Source organism: Tiliqua scincoides, chromosome 2 (genome assembly GCF_035046505.1).
Source record: "Tiliqua scincoides isolate rTilSci1 chromosome 2, rTilSci1.hap2, whole genome shotgun sequence".
Lineage (NCBI taxonomy): Eukaryota > Metazoa > Chordata > Lepidosauria > Squamata > Scincidae > Tiliqua > Tiliqua scincoides.
Genome location: NC_089822.1, coordinates 28,674,455 through 28,695,067, shown reverse-complemented (window position 1 = coordinate 28,695,067; position 20,613 = coordinate 28,674,455).

Sequence of the window (20,613 nt, the reverse complement as noted above, 5' to 3'; positions counted from 1 at the left end):
ACACTAGACGCTGTTCCAGAACCACCTTTCAGAGCGCGATACCATAGTCTTTCGAGACTGAAGGTTGCCAAATGGACAGCTGATCTAATCAGCCATGTATACTGGAGCCAGATGGAATAGACTACTAGTGTCCTACATTTCTTATATATGCCTTCAGGTTTGTGATGCTACATACAACTCAACACTGAATATTAAGAGGGATAAAGTTGCACACAGGTTGTTTCTTATGAGAATCTTTCCTGCTCATTTTTGTTGTTTTAACTGAATTGCACAGCAATTGACATACCATTCTTTCGATCTTACTTTTCTTTGAGTCATTTAACCAGTGATCAGAACGAAGACTAAGATCAACAGCACCTCCTTATCTGTTTGTTCCGTAATAATTTTTCCTTCCTTTGTACGAGGAAATTACGAGGAAAGAACATGACTGATTTCACGGTAACCTTCAGATAGCTAATGGTTCTCAGGGCTCAGATGATGGTTAAATGCACACTTACAAATCTTTCCAAATGCAGCAGATGCAGCCACATAAATCTGTAGCTTGTATTTCACAGAATGTGTAAAGTATGTGATTCATCTCATAAGCAGCTGCTCTGCGTGGTTAAATATGGGCTTAATGCCTTTAATGTTGGTTTTTAAATGTGCCAATCTTAAAAGCAAATCAGTTGCTTCTCTCATGGTGCCAGGCGGAAACATAAATAATGCTGAAGTCACCTCAGTATTTCTTTCTGGGTTGTGAGTCAGTTCAAAATGATCTTGGATAACTGGGGAGAAGCCCAGCCTTGTTTTATGAGAGTTGCTGCAGAATTTCAGGAGATAAGTCAAGAATGACACCAAGAAATTATATAAAACTCACTCTTGGAAGATGACACAATTCTCCAAAGGCTGTCTCCTAAGAAATTTTGACAATATGGGATATGGAACATAGTCTTTCAATTTCAGCATCTGAACCAGTGACCTTTTCTTACTGGGCCTGGTCCTTCACTGCAGATGTAGTCATGGTCTTAATGAAGCATTGGTGGGGATTAGGGCTGCCACCTTTGACTGAAGCTATTCCTGGAGATTCCCCTTCCCCCAGTATGATGTAATGCCATTTACCCAGGGAGGCCATTTTAAAAACTCCAGGATTTCTTTCAATAAGCTCCTGGAGATTGATGGTGGTTCCTGGAGACTCCAGGCCAGTCTTGGAGGGTTTGCAACCCAAGTAAGAAAGGGTGGCAGGATAACTTTTCGCCTGCAACTTCTTGCCCTCCCATGCTTTGCTGTGCCAGTGTTAGAGCAGGGGTGTCAAACTCATGTCATACAGAGGGCTGAAAAGCATTCATGACATCTGCTGAGGGCTGGAGGTGATGTCATTACACAGGAAGTGATGTCATTAAACAGGTCAAAACCAGAAATAAACACTCTGTTCTCATGTAGGAACTCATTAGCTGCTAACGACAGAAGAGAAAATACACAAATCTCGATCATATTTCAAGATATGGGAGAGCCCAATTATCATGTTGGCCACCCTTTCAACAGTGTCACCTCAGCATTGCTCAGCAGCTGAGAGCCCGAGGGCCAGATGAAAAGTTTCCATGGGCCGCATCCAGCCCCTGGGCCTTATGTTTGACACCCCTGGGTTAGAGCAAGGAGCGGCCAGGCTTGCTTCTTCCAATACGGCTTCTCTCCTCTGTTCTCCAAAGAATTTGACCATGGGCATCAAATGTTGGGAAAGAAGTGACAAACGCTGCTTGAGAGTATCAGGCCTCCCAGCTTGCCATAGTACAGCAATTTTCAACCTTTTTTAATCTCATAGCACACTGACAAGGCACAAAAATTGTCAAGGTACATCATTTTTTTTTACTGTTGATAAGGCATACTGCACTGCCAGCCAGTGGCCCACATCCTCCAATGGCCTGACTAATAAATCACTCTTTCCCAAACTCCCATGGTGCACCTGTGAACCATTCATGACACACTGGTTGAAAACCATTGCCATAGTAGGAAGTGCTGGCATTCAGCTATCAGTCACTGTTCAATCCGTTTCCAGTCCAATTTAGTACTGCCTGCAGCAATTTGCTGGAGGGAGTTCTCTGTAGGCCGGTGGTAATCAAACTTTACTGGCCAGTGGCTCCCTTGACCCCCGTGGCTGTTGGCCATGACTCCCCATCATGTTCCTGAGGGCTGGAAGTGACATCATTAAACAGAAAGTGGCCAGAAATATTAACTATATTAAATATAATATAACATTTATTATAATATAGTATTAAATATTAAATATATATTAACTATATTAATATTAATTATATTAATCATATCATTAATTAAATGCAGATCTTTTAGATATATTATTAATATACAGCAATATACAAACTTTATAAATGATTAGCTGCTGATCATTGTTGGAGACAGGATGCTGGACTAGGTAGATTTTGTCTGGTCCAAGAGGACTCATTTTTTTTAAACTTGGTAAGCATACCAATAGAATTGTTTTATCAAATGAACTTTGTGAACAACCAGTCTGACCAACATTACACACACACACACACACACACACACACACACACACACACACACACACCCCTGTGGAGCCCAATCCAACTAGTCATTTCTCCCATTCTCCTTGGATAGGATAGGATTAATTTAATGAAATTAAATTTTTCTAGCAGCTGGTGGGGAAAACAAAAATAGACCATGAAAATATATCAGAGCTGATAAGGGTTTGGTTAGGAAGCTGATTTGTCTCCTATACTAGGAGATGCACAGCTCAAGCCTATGGATGTCTACTCAGAAGTAAGTCCCATTAGAGTCAATGGGGCTTACTCCCAGGAAAGTGTGGATAGGACTGGGCTGGCAATCACTTCATCAATAAGTGATTGATAAGTATTCCCTTCAAATAGCAAGATTCATCACTTTAAAAATACAGCCTTTCCTCTTCAGTCAAACAACAAGTTTAATAAATCACTTTAAAAACAGTACCCTTTTTCTGCTCCTGGCCAAGTAAAGTGCGTGCTTCTCTCTTTCTCTCCCTCCCCCCCCTTTGCCAACTGCATGGAAGCAACTTTAGGACCCCTGGTGACTGGTAAAATAGGAAGCATTTTATTTGGGGAGGGGGAGGAAAGTGGGAAGGTTTGGAGAGCGAAAGGGCGGAGTGGAAGAGGGAGGGAGTTGAAAAGAGAGATTTCACTTTGATGAGAAGCAGTCCCAGGCTGGGAACTAGGAACCAGCCAGACAACGATCAGCAAGGGTTAAGGACTGCAAGCTGAGCAAACAACATGCAGCGAACACAGAAGGCGGCAGCCTTGGAGTGGAGGGAAAAGAGGGCGGGGTGGTAGCAGCTGAGCAACACCCCTTTCTTCTGCTTTAAAAAAAAACACACAGACAACAGGCTCATATTCTGTCCAGGGGTGTGACTGTATCACTGCAAGAAGACATCCCGCGCCTCCCCTTTGAATTCCTGGCACCTCCCTAAAGAGCCGCGCCACACAGTTTGAATAACACTGCTGTAGGCTCTTGTGTCTAACAAAGTTGTCTGTTGGTTTTGCACCTCTGTGTGGACTCCTCTCATAATAGTTAATGCTTCCTTCTTCTCATCCTTTACTGTGGGTGTTGCCATTGTAATGGGCATAAGTGGGGCTCTGTGGGTGTATGTGCATGTGCGTGCGCACATTGAAATTAGATTGGGGAAGGGAAAAAGAATTGGAAATCCCCCTTATTCCCACCGCCTGTCAAACTTTGAAGGACCTTTGCTCTTTCTTGCACATTCCCTCTTTCAGAAATGAGAAAGGAAGAGAGAGTGGAGGCACCTGTGCATCTCTCCTCTGTCCTGCCCACAATGTATCATATACCTCTGAAGCCAGTCTGCACAAGGTTAGTGCTGGAAGATCAACGTGAGCATTAATTGCTGATGCAGTTCTATAATCAATGAACAGATTACTACTTTAACAATAGTACAAGTGTAAAACCATTATTAAAACACTTTGAGTATAGTCATGATGTATTTTTTTTTTTTTTTGCTGGTTCCTACATTTTCTAACATATTTACTCAACTGGCTTTCAGCAATGCAGCATAAGTATTTGTCATCTATTTTGTTAATTTTCCTAATGGTGTTCTTACAGCTCAGGTCTATTCTGTGTTTCTCCATAAATTATTTTAAAAGGATTTGAAAATTACTGATTAAAAATTAATTCCAAGACTTTTGTGAAAGTTGGTTGAGTTCCATTTAATGCCAATGGAATGAAATTCTACTCTTGTAGGCAATGACATAGCCAGAGGAAGTGCAAAGCACTAAGTTTTACAGGGAGCCTCACCGTAATCATCTCTGTTTTACTCCCCTGCCCAGAATGGCTCCAAAGGGGAGGGGGGCTGCTTGCACACTGCGGTGAGGTTCCCTGCAAAATTTAGTACTTTGCACTCCCTCTAGCTATGCCACTGCTTGTAGAGCATCTAAATGCAATGTCTTCATTGCATGTAAGCCCCCAGGATTATCAATGAATGTAAAAAAAAGAAAGAGTATGGACAGTTTAGATAGCACTATTCAAATCTGGGTGTCATCACCCTAGGGGAAGTGTGAAACCAGGAGCCCCGTTTCCTTGAAGTCTGAAGCTCCCTTGGGATGGGGGAGGGAGTGATAATGTCCCCACATAAATGTGACTGTAATAATCACATATTCTTTTCTTGTGTACCATTGTCTCCACTATCCTACCTTTCTAATGTTGTGTCCGTCCCGTCCGTCCCCCCGTCCCCTGTTAGAGGAAACAAAGTTTAGATTCAAATTGTGCCTCAAGGACCCCAACAAAACTTAGGGCCCAATTCTATCCAATGTCCCAGCACTGATGCAACCACAATGTAGTGCCATGGTAAGGGAACGAATGTTCTGGCACAGCTGCATCAGTGCTAGAAAGTTGGATAGGATTGCGCCCTTACTCTTTTACGCTGTAAAGTGCCATGTGCAAGGATGATGGTATAAACACGAGAGTAAATGTAATAAAAAATATTCTGGGTTAAGCATACCATTGAACCTCAGCGTTTGGCTAACATTGCCGTTGAGGTCACAAAATAGAGGAAGTTGGTGGAGAGGCATTGATAACCAGGAAGTTTTGGCTGTTGAATTACTTTCATGCTACCCCATAGCTATCTCACACTTCCTCCAAAAGCACGACCCCTGTTTTTCCAGTCAAGAACTCTCTGAAAAGCAGGTTAGGCTGAGAAATATTGAGCTGAGAAATACTGAGCTTCATTCATTGGGGGCAGAGTTAAAACCAGGTCGTCTCAGTTCCAGACCCAACACTCTATCTATTAGGCCTGATAAAATAGAAAATGTGCATGGTGACTCTAAGGCTACCATACTATGCTATTCACTCATATTTGGGAGTGAGCTCCATTGAATTGAATGGGGCTCCTGTGTAAAAATGCTCAGGATTGTGCTGTGACGTTGTGCTGTGAGGTTGCTGTCAAGTGCAGGATAGCTTGTAAGGCCTACTGAACACTATGTGGTTTGTTTCCAGGTAAAGATGCTTAGGACTGGATAGAGAGGATGCAGTCCTATTCACACTGACCAGGACAGAAGTTCTATTGAAATCCATGAGACACCCTTCCATGAAAAATGTGCTTAGGATTGGATGGCAAAGATGCCTTTGCATGGAGGAATTTTAGTGACTTCTGTGTTTGTTCAGTGAGCCAAGACCTAGGGCATGTGCTGCCTTGGGACACCATATACAACCTCTCTGTGAGAAACCCTAAGCCACATTGTACCTTCCCCCTACCCTGCCAGAACTGCTTACTATGCTTCTTGGCTGCATGTTAAGGTGTGACCAGGGAGCTGTAGGAGATTCCTTTGTGGATATACTATTAGCACATTTGTTTTGCATGTTAATTGGTTGTGGAAGGCAGTTTTCACACATCCCTTGTCATTATTATACTATTAGGGGTAAATCTACCTCCTGGGAATTGACTACACTTAGAGAAAGAATTAAGTTGTTGCTGAGTGAGTACTAGGTGAATTATGCAGGGGATGGACAGAGTGGATAGGGAGATGCTCTTTACACTCTCACATAATACCAGAACCAGGGGACATCCACTAAAATTGAGTGTTGGGCGGGTTAGGACAGACAAAAGAAAATATTTCTTTACTCAGTGTGTGGTCGGTCTGTGGAACTCCTTGCCACAGGATGTGGTGCTGGCGTCTGGCCTGGACGCCTTTAAAAGGGGATTGGACAGGTTTCTGGAGGAAAAATCCATTATGGGGTACAAGCCATGATGTGTATGCATAACTTCCTGATTTTAGAAATGGGCTATGTCAGAATGCCAGATGCAAGGGAGGGCACCAGGATGAGGTTTCTTGTTATCTTGTGTGCTCCCTGGGGCATTTGGTGGGCCGCTATGAGATACAGGAAGCTGGACTAGATGGGCCTATGGCCTGATCCAGTGGGGCTGTTCTTATGTTCTTATGAAGGACAAATAGTCCTTTACTCTTTCAACATCTCCAACTTCTTTAGGCTCTAGGATGGCTACCCTAGAGAAGCCTGGTCGAACAAGAGCTGCTCCTGAAAGATTTGTACTGGAGACAGTGCACTTAATTGAAACCTCTAATTCAAATAGCCGTGGGAACATAAGAGAAGGTTCCAGATAATGTGAATGTGCTGATAAATGGGACTATTCTATTTGAAAGTTTACATTATTCAGTGGTGTCACTAGGGAGATGCAGGGGGTGCAGCCCACACCATGTGACACGCACAGGGGATGATACTCACTGGGGGTGTGTGGTCACCATTAGTGACCAAAATCGCTAAAATCACGACGTGTAGGAATGATACCATCATGTTATATACCATTTGATATGTAATTTACAGCAGAATGCAATGAAAAAATCATAGTGAAATATCTCCATTCTATCAAATGTTATGGCCAAAAAACCAGAAAACAAAAATGCACCTATCTTATGTAACTAAGGGCACAGTTCTAACCAGGTCTACTCAGAAGTAAGTTCTATTTTGTTCCGGGCTTACCCTCAGGAAAGTGTAGTTAGAATTGCAGCCTAAAAAGTACATTTCCTTTCATTCAGAACAGACCAATGAGACTGATTGTTCAAAGAGCAAATGAGATGTTATTATAACAGCATGGAACCAATAAGGTGTTAATAAGGTGATACCCTCAGGGGGAGGGGTGACACCACTAGTCACCAAAATTGCTAAAATTGTGGTTTGTAGGAATAATACCATCATGTTATATACCAATGGTTCTCAAACTTCCTGGGAGCTTTACTCCCAGGGGAGGGGAGGGGAGGGGGCGAGGGCAGTGATGCGATCCCCAGGATCGCTTCACTAACGGGGGTGAAAGAGGGGTGCTTTTACCTAGTGATGTGTGCAGGACATTGCAGGAGAAGCGGGGAGCCCCACGCAGTCATCCACAGGGCTCCCCGAGTCTTAGAACACTGGAAAAATGTGAGTATAAAGCACTTACTCTTTGCTTTCGCGTTTGCTTTGGTGACTATATCACCTACCTAGTACACTTTTAAAGTGATTAGAACTTACAGTTATAATGTAAATTTTGAATAAAAGCACATAACATTGCTCTCTGCACGTCTAATGTTTGGAAAACACAAAAATCCTTTAAAAGATAAAGCCATTTTCTCCCACCTCTACCTATACGTATTTACCTCGAACTAACTCCCATTGAACTCAGTGGGGCTTACTTCTGAGTAGAATGCTTAGGATTGCACTGTTACGATGGTTTAACTCCACTCATCTCAAAGGGGCAAAGTTGGTCTAGTTACAAAAATTCTGGAATGATTTCTCCATTCCATAACAGCGTTACTGACATTTGGGTATGTACAGGCAGTGCTTTTTTTGTAAAAGAAAAGGTGCAGGAACTCACAACTTGTTAATCTTTTTTTTATTTTATTTATTTATTTATTTATTTATTTATTTATTTATTTATAAACCATTTTTTATTGGAGAAATAAAATCTTTTTTATGTGCTTCCCCCCTAAAGATGAACTTACTTCTGAGTAGACATGCATAGGATTGGGCTGTCAATCTCCACATCCTCTTCCCCCTAGCTACTTTTTCTACACAGGGGGAAAAATACTGTACAGGTGCACTTGTAGTGTGTAGTATGTAGTGTGGCACTACTTCAAGGAGAGGTAGCAGTGAATGAATTCTGAAAAATGGCTTACATGAGTTCCATGTAGTAAAATTACTCTAAGCAACTGTGGGAGTAAGAACAAAAAAGGAATTCTTACACGAGAGGGGTCCTTAGGTGCACATAGAAAAAGCTACGTTTGCAAACAAGCGATTAAATATGGTTTAATTCAGGTTTCAGAATACTCTGTGTCTTTGGGAAGGCGCTTGGCATGCAATTGTATGTTCTCTGCTGCCCTGACCAGCTGCTGTGCATTGCTGGAGAGGAGCTGCAAACGCTGGCTGGCGGAGGGCATGCTTGTGGGGGAAGGATGAGGAAGATCTCTGGCAAGGCACGTTGTATACACGTAGAATCCCTTTTCACCTGCCCTTAGCATGTGAAAACGGGTGCAGATATATATATCTCTGCCAGGATTAAGAGCCCAATCCTAGGTATGTCTACTCTGAAGGTATGTCTACTCTCGTTCTAGTCAATGGAGCTAACTCCCAGGACAGTGCCTAGGATTGCAGCCTAAGAGCCCAATCCAATGCATGTCTACTTAGAAGTCCACTTTAGTGAATGGGGCTTACTGTGCATAGGATGGCAGCCTCAGGGCCCAATCCTGTGCCTGTCTCCTCAGAAGTCAGTCCCATTAGAGTCAATGGGGCTTCCTCCCAGGAAAGTATGGAGAGGACTGCAGCCTCAGAACCAAAGCCTATGCCTGTCTCCTCAGAAGTCAGTCCCACTAGAGGCAGTGCCAGCACCTACCCAGCGAATGCCTCTGTCTTGCTCCCCCCTGGAATGCCTCCGAAGGGGAGGGGCCCCTGCAAAAAGGTGCCGGAACTCCGTCCCCCCGCGTTCCATTAGAAAAAAAGCCCTGTGTACAGGAATTCTATTATCACGTAAAATAGTGTAATTTTGGTAACATTCTGCTATTTCTGGTTGCAACAAATTTGTTTTATTAAGTTATTTTCTGAACTTTTATGATAACCAAAAAGGAGCTTGAGTTGCCTGCCAGGGAAAGGTTACACTCAATTTGTATTGTGTCCAAGTTTCTTTTCTCCAGACGGTATAATCTTTTCCCCATTTATTGTGTACCTATAAAGTTTTATTTAGTGTATTATGAAACTTATCTTTGACATTGGAGTCAACATTCTGGAAACTGTTTTATGCTTCTGCATCTCCTTCAGAGCTGCTCCATCAACTGGCTCCTTAACATTAGGCTACCCAGAAACGCTTCTATTTGGCAAGGTTTTCTTATGGACTGTGAGAATTACTTAGAAAGCCAAGATGGAAAACATTTACCAGATCCTTGGTGATGAATAATAGCATTCAGAAAAAGATAAGTAGGCAGTATCTTAACTACCGGGGGGGAGGGCAAAACTGCAAGTACTGTAGGTGCCACAAAGTACCATGTTAAGCAGCCCCTCCCAATTAATGTCAGAGCCATTTCGGGCAGTGACTGTAATGCACAAGGATGCCATTTGGTTTTATGAGCTCTGGTGCTGCCCAGAAAGGCAATTGGGAGGGGCTGCTTACATGGTGCATCACAACACATGCAGTACTTACCATTTTGCCCCTCCCCAGCTACGCTACTGTAAGCAGGCAAAGGTTGATTCTACCAAACTGCTCCCTCGGTCCAGCGTTCCCCTTTCAACTTTCTCCATCCCTCCAGCCAGGGCCTCAGAAGAATTTTATCAGGGGGTACAAAGTTTCTTTTGGGCACGTTTGCAAAGGGAGAGAGGTGAAACAGAGTGGGGGAGGGTGGTGACAGGCAAGCAGAATGGGGGCAGGGAGAGGCAAAGCAGGGAGGGTGGAGACAACTGGGAAAGTCTTTGGAGCCCAGGTCTACCCACCCATGTGGCATTGGCAGCTAGACGGTAGTAATATGGAAAACCAAACACACTCCTAAGTCTCTCTAAAGTCTTTTAAATATAGAAATTGTGCAGAACATTAGCACCATCATATTTAGGCTCACACTAGAATGGAAAGTGTCCTGTGCATACCAAAACTTGCTTCTGCAGCAGCTGTAGTTTTGCGGCTGTGTCCATGAGCTCCTATACGCTCCTTCATGGTAAGCGGATCCACAAACCAAAGAGCTACTGTAGCAGGTCAGTTTCTTTCGAGATCTGACACTGTTAAGGAATGTATTCATTCCTCGGCCTGGTGTGCATGGCTTGTGGCAGTAGTCACTGTCATGTGTCCATGATAACTACCCCAGCATCCCACGTGGGCAGGGAGTCTGGATGAGATTTGAAAATGTAAGATCCCAGGAAATTTCTGGGCCCCCTCCTTTGGCTCCTGGGCCCCCTGGGCCCTGGTACAAATTATCCCCTTTCCTCCTCTTTCCTAGGCCATGCCACCAGCTAAACCAGCACTTCATAGGCATGGTAATGGTTCAAAAAGGTGCTTGAACACCACCAAAGCGTTTCGCACAGATATCTATACCAAGTCATGGTTCATACCTTATTCCTGATCACCCAAAACACTACGTCTAGCCCTGCAATGCTTTGTTGCTTCCCCCCTTTCTCTGTCAAACAGAATGTGCGGATCAAGATGACAGAAGATGTGCCAAGTAGCCGTCCTTGACCTGGATCGTATTAAGGGTGACTTTACTTTGTTTCTTCAGCTGAAATGTCACTTCAAAATTTCCCCCCAAACTTCAAATTGGAATGCTGTGCAGGACTATCCAAAGTTAGTTCCACTAAGTCCTGTGAAAACTTTCTCCCAAAAAAGGACTGCAAAGCATTAAGTTTTGTGGTCATCAGAATGCGCCATGAAAGCGACCCCTCCCCTTTGAAACCATTTAACCCCTGTTAACTGGTTAAGGGCGCAATCCTGACCCCTTATGTCAGTGCTTTCCAGCACTGGCATAGCGGTGCCAATGGGACGTGTGCTGCATCCTGCAGTTGGGTGTCAGTCATGGAGGCCTCCTCAAAGTAAGGGACTGTTTGTTCCCTTACCTTGGAGCTGCACTGCCCTTATGTCAGTGCTGGAAAGCACTGACATAAGGGGTTAGGATTGCGCCCTAAGAGGCACTTTTTCAAGTGGGTGCTAATCTTTTATTTAGCAGGGGGAAAGTAACTGGTCCACCTCACCCCAGCAGTGTCTTTTATAGTGGCTGTCTGCTGGTGTTGCATCTTTTTAGATTGTGAGCCCTTTTGTGACAGGGAGCCATTAGTTATTTGATTTTTTCTGTAAACCGCTTTGTGAACGTTTTGTTGAAAAGCAGTATATAAATACTGTCATTATTATTATTTTTATTCTGGGTGGTGGAAGTAAAATGTAGGCAAATGCCTCTGTTTTGTCCCCACCGCCTGGAATGGCTCCAAAGGGGAGGGGCTGCTTGTATGGCACGTTCAAGTGCTTGAAAAACTTAGTTCTTTACACCCCCTCTAGCTACGCCACTGGTGCACAGGGCTGCAGGTGGAGATTTATTGACTTTTCTTGCTTGTTTTGACTTTGGCAGGTGTCGGGTTTAAAATCTTGAATGCTGACACTGTTCATTTCTGTCAAATATGAAATTCCCCTGTGAACCATCTTCTAAATACGTTCAAATATCACTGTACTAGAAGATTTCTGTACACCAAATGCCTATATTAAATTTGGTGAATACTGTATTTCGCATCAAAAATATGTAGACAAGAACTTGGAGGTGAATTTTTGGGAGCACATTTGTTTCAGCTCTGTTTTCCCCATTGCCAAAATTGATTGGAAGTGTCTACCCATGGTCTTTGACTGGGCTCTTCTTAGTCCTACTTGGAGATGCCAAAGATTCCACCTGGGATCCTCTCAAGGCAAAGCAGGGCCTCAGTCACTGATCTATAACCCCTCTGCTCCATCATAAAGTACAGTTAATCTTATCCTTTTCTAGCCTCCTACTGGTGCAGCTGCACCAAAAACGGGTGTGCTGTATCAAGCAGGTTTGGAGGGATTGACTGCCTTCAGAGGGTGAAGTCCCCTTTAAATCTGCTTACACCTCTGTGAGCCTCCTGCTCCACAATGGAACTCCTTGGAGCTGCAACAGCTATTTCACTGGCACAAATCTAAGGAGAGAAAGGGGGCAGGGAGGTTGCTGTCAGTGGGGAAAGGATCCAGCACGTATCATTGCTGCTAGATCCATCCCCTCCTGCAGCCCTGTTCCTCCTCCCTTCCTGCCCAGTTTCGCTGCTCCCTGCACCTGTTCCACCCTCCTCCTGCCACCTCCCCTCTGGCTTACTTGTTCTGGTGGGTGGCCAGTGTTCTGACAACATGTGCTGGAAGGCTCTGGCTTTCCCACCGGCACCCTGCCAGAGCACACTTTACAACTGCTTTTCAGCAGCCTGTGCTGTCTGAACATGTATCCCACCAATGCGAAGAGCCCATAAGATTGGGCTGTAACTACTGTATGTATTATCACATTTATCAACCACTTTTCTACTAAAATGTGCAAGCAAGGAACATAAAATACAGATAATTAAAATTTAAACAATACGATTGAAATAAAAAAAATTTTAATACCACATCAAAACCACACTGAAACACAGTTCATAACTAGTTCTCTGAAAATAGCACTAAAACTCTGACAGCTCACTGCTATGCATGCCTATTCAGAAGTCCCATGGGGCTTACTCCCAAGTAAGTGTGCATAGGATTGCAACCCAAATGTTCTGTTTTTACACTTGAAGAGATATTAATCTGCCCATGGATGCTTCCAAACTATTTCTCAACCACATTTCTCCCAGATGTTGGAGTGAGTGAAGAAATTTTATTATATAACCAATTGGTCATTACAATATAAGAACACATAAGCACATATGAAACAGGCAATAGCGGTTCAACCCTCCAGACAAACCGAGCGCATTAAAACCCAACGTAGGATAAAAGCATAAAATGTTAAAATGGTTCCGAAATGGAACAAGCTTCAGTAATTTTCAAGATCTTACCAGCTAATAAGGAGAACAGGAAAATTTAAGATTTAGACAACAGGAAATTGGCACGGATTTTCTTTGCCACAAGGGCAAAGCTAGCCACTTTATAGGTGACGTCAGAGTTTGAGTCAGCAAGGAACCAGCAAATCAGGGCTGAGATAGATCTTTCTTGGAACAAGGAAATAATATTGGATAGGTATTTAGATCTGGGAAAGTCGTATAAAGGACATTTTAATAAATAATGAGAAACCAGATGTTGGAGTTAAATGGTCTTGTCTCTGAAGTGAAACCAACGCACATGGAGTTCTCTGTTCCGTTTCTTATTTTCAAATTTTGTACCGAACCCTATGCATTCTTAGGTTGCCACACTTTTCATTTTGTGCCTTTTCCTCATACACCTTATCCAATGGAATTCGCATTGATGTTATCAGTGGCTTCATCAGTATCCTTTTTGTGTTGTGTTTAACTGATGGGCATGTGCTTCTGTGTGCATTGAGAAAACACTGCAAAAAATAAAATAAAGCAAACAATGTGACTGTATGTATGGCGTAAACTTTTGTACAGTGTTTTGTGAATGTGCAGGAGCATAGACCCACATCAGTAAAACACCACTCAAAAACAATATTGATGTGATCATAGATATGATTGCAGCAAGAACATCCTTCAGCAGTGTTTTCTCAATGCAAAGTGTATACTGATAACACAAAAGGAAAACGATGTAAATGAATCGATGTACATGTAAACGTACATGTACGTTTGTACATGAAACAATGTACATGTAAAACGATGTAAATGGATTGAGAACTGGTTGGAGGCCAGGAAGCAGAGAGTGGGTGTCAATGGGCAATTTTCACAATGGAGAGAGGTGAAAAGTGGTGTGCCCCAAGGATCTGTTCTGGGACCGGTGCTTTTCAACCTCTTCATAAATGACCTGGAGACAGGGTTGAGCAGTGAAGTGGCTAAGTTTGCAGACGACACCAAACTTTTCCGAGTGGTGAAGACCAGAAGTGATTGTGAGGAGCTCCAGAAGGATCTCTCCAGACTGGCAGAATGGGCAGCAAAATGGCAGATGCGCTTCAATGTCAGTAAGTGTAAAGTCATGCACATTGGGGCAAAAAATCAAAACTTTAGATATAGGCTGATGGGTTCTGAGCTGTCTGTGACAGATCAGGAGAGAGATCTTGGGGTGGTGGTGGACAGGTCGATGAAAGTGTTGACCCAATGTGCGGCGGCAGTGAAGAAGGCCAATTCTATGCTTGGGATCAATAGGAAGGGTATTGAGAACAAAACAGCTAGTATTATAATGCCTTTGTACAAATCGATGGTAAGGCCACACCTGGAGTATTGTGTCCAGTTCTGGTCGCCGCATCTCAAAAAAGACATAGTGGAAATGGAAAAGGTGCAAAAGAGAGCGACTAAGATGATTATGGGGCTGGGGCACCTTCCTTATGAGGAAAGGCTACGGCGTTTGGGCCTCTTCAGCCTAGAAAAGAGACGCTTGAGGGGGGACATGATTGAGACATACAAAATTATGCAGGGGATGGACAGAGTGGATAGGGAGAAGCTCTTTACACTCTCACATAATACCAGAACCAGGGGACATCCACTAAAATTGAGTGTTGGGCGGGTTAGGACAGACAAAAGAAAATATTTCTTTACTCAGCGTGTGGTCGGTCTGTGGAACTCCTTGCCACAGGATGTGGTGCTGGCGTCTAGCCTAGACGCCTTTAAAAGGGGATTGGACAAGTTTCTGGTGGAAAAATCCATTACGGGGTACAAGCCATGATGTGCATGCGCAACCTCCTGATTTTAGAAATGGGTTATGTCAGAATGCCAGATGCAAGGGAGGGCACCAGGATGAGGTCTCTTGTTATCTGGTGTGCTCCCTGGGGCATTTGGTGGGCCGCTGTGAGATACAGGAAGCTGGACTAGATGGGCCTATGGCCTGATCCAGTGGGGCTGTTCTTATGTTCTTATGTTCTTAATCCAAAAAAGCAGAAAGCTGCAGCTAATTGCACACGCACCAGTTCTGGATTTTATTTTAGGAGCTCTTATGTTTAAACGGGTATTCAGGGAAAGTGCAGGGGTAGCGTCAGGACCAGACACGTTTCTCAGAGATTCCACCTGGCTGGATCAGGCCCTGAACCCTCAGCAGAAATGGAGGCACGGAACCCTGGTCACAGTGAACTAAAGAGAAGTATTGTTTGCAATGTGAGGACTGGAGCAGGGAACTCTCATCAGAGGATCAGCTGGGAACAGGCACCACTTATCCAGTGCTGTGAAGGTCAGTGAGGTGTAACTTGATTTTATGCTATCTTGCATGGTTTGTCATGGCATGGTGATTGGTGAACTTCTTGTGTCCAGGCAAATGCCAGAACCTGGCTTGCAGCAAAATGGAGGTGTTTTGTCCCCACCTAAAATTCATTAACATTTCACAGACCTGCATGTCAGATGATTGCAGCCTGAGTGTCTTCGTCCCAAATTGTCCAGTGGATTGGAGCACACTCCAGAATATGGACCGCCTTGTTTCACTGGGTTTGTTTTGGTGAGTTCACTCAAAATGCAAAATGAATGTTTTCACTGTCGAAAAGACTAGCAGGACAGTAAGTGCCGGACTGAGAAATAAATCAGAATATATGATAGTGCCACAAATAAATGTGACTGTCATGCTTTAGCCAAACTTTACTCCAACGTGTTCTGTGATGGTAGCGGCAGCTGGGCTACCGCTGGAGTTTCTGGCTCTGAGGAGCGCTCCAGCAGCTGCAGCCAGGTTTGGCCATCCCAACCAATTTTTGTCCGGGGGGTGGCAATTAAGCAGAGGAGCGCAGGGGTCAAACAGAGGAGCACAGGGGTCAGGTCAGAGGGGATGAGGGCGAGGTTACCACACATGGAGGTGGCTAACATTTTGCAAGGTGGTGAAACTGAGAGGAACAATGAGGCTAGTTGAACTGCCGCATTGCCACGCCCCTTGGGGAGCCACAGAATGCCACCTGGGGCCATGTGATACTGGTAACCTTGCCAACAGAACTGCCTCCCCATGCCTCAAAACACCTCCCTGGTGCAACCAAAAGGCACTTCTGGTCACATCCAGGAGGTCTTTAAGGGCTTTCTGCAGACCCCACTATCCAGAGAGGGTCCTGGAATGGATCGCCCGTGGATACAGAGGGACCACTGTAGTCACAACTGGAAGGCTGCAGATGAGAAACTGGCTGGTTCATTCAAGTCAACATGTAGCATTTAGCTGCTGGTCCTGTCAGGCTTCCTCTTCTTCCTGGTTTCCCCTTAGAGTCACAAGTGCTGCTGTGAAAGTAAAAGCTACCAGTGGTAGAGTCCTCCTCTATGACATTTTTAGAGGAACAGCAGCCTTGTCTGGGCCTAGACACTATAACTAGCAAACCTCCCCCCCCCCGGTTCTCTAGTCCATAGACTTCCCAAAGTTTCCTTGCCCTTCTTCTTGCTTCCTGTCAATAGCTCCTCCTGTCCCTCCTTCACCTGGGCTCTTCCTATATTGCACAGTTGTTCCTCAGGTCCTTGCATTTGATTTCATATGGACTACTCATCCTGCTTCTTTTTTTTCTTTCTCTCTCTCTTTAACTCCTTCTTGCCTCTGTTCTCCATCTCTTCTGCCCATTTTTGGAAGTCTTTCTTCTTTACTCCTGTTTCTCAGGCTATTGCCTGCCCAGGGCTGGTCCGTTCATGAGACCAACAGAAGTGGTCACCTCAGGTATCAAATTGGTGGGGGGTACACATCTCTGTCTGCCTATTTGCCTCCATTGGCTCCTGCTTTTTCTTCCACTCTCAGGATTGAAAAGGAAGAGGAGGGTAGAGAGGAAGAAGGAATCTGGAGTGCAGGAGAATGCTGAGCTAGAACATTGGAGAGTGGGAGGTGAATAGGCTGGCACATCACCAGGTAACGGGGCAGCATTTGGTGTGCCACCACAGGCATCAGGAGGTCTTAGGCTGGCCTGGACTACTCTGCATGCTTTCTTTAGCTATCTTGTCTCTCACCTCCTGTTCTGTGGACACCTAGTACTGCTTCCTCATCTTCACCCTTTTATACCATTCTGCTCGTGATCCAAGTGTCATTTTAATCTAAGTCGTTGATAGCTCCCTCTTCCTCAAAGAAGCTGCAAACATTCAAGATGAATTAAGCTGTTGGTCTGAAGCTAAGTTGCCATTGTAATCATGACCCAGAAAGTTTATTTTTAACAGTAGTTTAGAAATACAATGTGGGTCTTGTTCATTTGCCCAGTCATTCATCAGAACGCATTACATACTGACTGTCCTAATCAATATGTACATTCAAGGCTTAGAGATAGAGAAGGGAATTTTAGCACATGTTGCAAAGCTTGCAGATAGTCTCTCGAAAGAGCAACTTTGTCAATGACATCATACGTGAATGTGGCAAAGATGTATAAAAGTTTTTATTCTTTGATACCTTCCTTCTTTGCTGACTGCTGCAGTGTCTTCCACAGGAAATTTTGTCCCAAGGTCATTTTAAAGGAAGGACAAGGAAAAAATATAGAAAGCTTGATTATGAAGCAGGCACTTACATTCCATCATGATATAGCAATATCTGAATTCAAAACTAAGTATTGGGACACTCTCCTCTGTCCTGCCCCACCTGCCACCCTATGGGTGCAATCCAAACCTGCGCTGGAGCAGGCAAGCCAGGAGGCTTGCGCTGCATCTAACACAGGTTCGTTGGCTGCAGTGGCTCAGCCAGAGGCAAGGGGAAGCTCTTCCCCTGACCCCTGGGTAAGGGCTTCTCGCCCCAATGGGTCTCGTTGGACCTGCGCCACCTCTGGAGGTGGCGCAAGTCTAAGGAGAACGGAGCGACTTGAAGACGCTCCATTCTCCCTGAGGACGGGGGTTGGGATCCGGCATAACCGCCGGGTCCCAGCCCCGCCCCTGGCTCCCCACATGCCCGCCCCCGGGGCTGCCCATTGCCTGCTCTCCCCCAGCCCAGAAACGCCTCCCTTCCGCCTCCTCCACGCGTACCTTTGCCGCCTGTGTCGGTGCGGGTGCGCTGACACAAGTGGCAGCGTGGAAGGCTTCTGGTGACCTCCATGCGTTGGCACATCTAGATGTGCTGACACAGCTTCCACGGAGGCACAAACGTGCTTTACGGCATGTTTGCGACCCTCCCGGGGCACCTATGCCGGCATAAGTGCCGGTTAGGATTGCGCCCTCAGTCACATAAGCCAAACTCTGCTGATGAGGACAGAAGTCCATAAGTCCTTTTTCCACCCCTGAGTTGTCAGATGCCTTTTGGGACACTCATAAGTAGGACCTTTGAAAAAAACAGTCCTAAGTTACATCTTCTTATCCTGAATTCTTTATTTTGAAGAACTCCTCACAACAGTAGCATTCCCAGATGGGGGCACAGCGCTATGTTTTGCAGGGCACCTCAACATGTCATGTAAGCCCCTACACCTCACTTTTGGAGCCATTCTGGGGGAGGGGCAAGAGCAAAGTGGAGGCATCTCCTCCTCATTGCTCCTGCCTCCTGGAATGGCTCTAATGGCAAGGGGGAGGGGCAGCTTACATGGCGTGTTGAGGCACCCTGCTAAACTTATTGCTGTGCCCCCCTTCTGGGAACACCACTGCCTCACAATCATCTCCTCAGTACATATCATCTTGTAATTCCCTGAGTTCAGCAGCTCTCAGGTTCAACTGACACGTGACATGAAACCTGCGGTCATTGCTTGAAAAAGATCTGCTGCTGGAGGCCAAGTTCAGCCTGTGATGTGTGGTGAGAGTTTATTTTTTTAAAAACACTTTTCACTTGTATACTTTTTAAACTGCAAATATTTCCCAGAGTGGTTATTCTATGTTTGAAGCCCTCATATCCCACCACTATGGTACTTCCCTGGATTGGTTAATGCCAAGAAAGTAAGCACACCCAGAGTCAATGATGTCATTAAAGTCAGCTCTATAAATACAAAAACAGGTGTATTTTGTACAAAATTGGTGTTTTTGTTTCTAATTTTTTTAAAAAAAAGAATTTCTAATTTGTGGCAATCTGAATGGGGCAACTTTTAACTTTTCCATGGTATCTATATTATTATGAAAGATAATTTAACATATCAAAAAGAAACATCGTCTCACTACTGTAAGCACTGAACTGTAGCAGGCATGTCATACAATGTGATGTAAGAACAGGGAAGCCCAATGTCACTCCTTTGTGTTGACATGATGACATCAGTTTATCAATAGAGTTACGGCTATTCGTGCTGTGTTGGAGATGGCTGGCTACAGAAGTACAATAAAAATCAGAAGGAGATGTCCGTGTTTCTATTGGAGGTAGTTTCAAGTCTGAGACAGCCTGTTGAGGCCATTCCAGTATCATGTAATTGGGCAAAGACAACTTATGAATAAGAGGAAAATCACCTAGTTCCAGGCAAACTGCCAGTTTCCAAGGAGAGTTGGACAGCTCTCCAGTAGATGTGATTGTCATGGGACTAAAGCTTCCTTTTGTGACTATTAAGGACTCCAGATCATGGAACTTCACCATAAGTTTTGCCAATCGGGTGTTGATCCCCTCCCCTCTGACCACAAGTGTTGCTGGTCTGAAGAGGGAACTGCAGGCAGGCTAAGCTAATAGCTAACACTTCAGCCCAGAATTCTCCTGAACCTAGAATCATAAAATTGTAGAATGTTAGAGTTGGAAGGCACCTCAGAAATAATCCAGCGTTTCTCAATGTTTGTCCCCTGCTGTACCACTTCACATGGTCCTATTGGAAGTATGACCAAAAGTAACTGGAAATGACGTCATTGCCAGTTATTTCCAGATTTGGAGGCTAGACACAATGTAACAAACACTGGTAAGAGGCTCAGGGCAGACAGGAGGGCTTTTTTGAGCATGCGAACACAGGAGCTCTGCCCACCAAGCCAAGTCACCTGCTGCTGCTTGTCACACTGCATTGCTTGTGTTGCTGTCAGGTGGGGGGGGGGGGACGACCTGCAGGTCCCATGACTACCACTGGATACCACCCCAAGTACCACTGGTTGAGAAACAATGATCTAGTCCAGGGGTGTCCAAACATTTTGGCAGGAGGGCCACATCATCTCTCTGACATTGTGCTAGGGGCCGAGAAAAAAAGAATTAATTTACCATTTAAAATTTGAATAAATTAACATAAATGAATATATTAGAGATGGAACTTATATGAATGAATGAAGGTCTTACAGTAGCTCAAGGCCTATAAAAGGCCTTGCACAAAGCAAGGTCAGCCTTTCCTTCACTGCCACTGCTGCATCACAGATGTGAAATAGCAAGTAGTGGAGGGAGCCCTTGTCCCACAGCTCAGGTCAGAAGTCAAATAGTCGTCCTCTTGCTGACAGCAGTTGCGTTGGCCCAGCACAGGCTCCAAAAAGTCTCTGGAGGGCCAGAGACTCATTGGAGACTGGGGGCTCCCCGAGGGCCTGATTGAGAGCCCCTGAGGATGACAAGTGGCCCCTGGGCTGGGGTTTGGGCACCCCTGATCTAGTCCAATCTTCTGCTCAGTGCAGGCAACTCCTGGGACTCAGGTAATCTCAAAGAGCCAATCCGATGTCTCTGGCTGATATATAACTGACATGCTCCCATAATCTTAA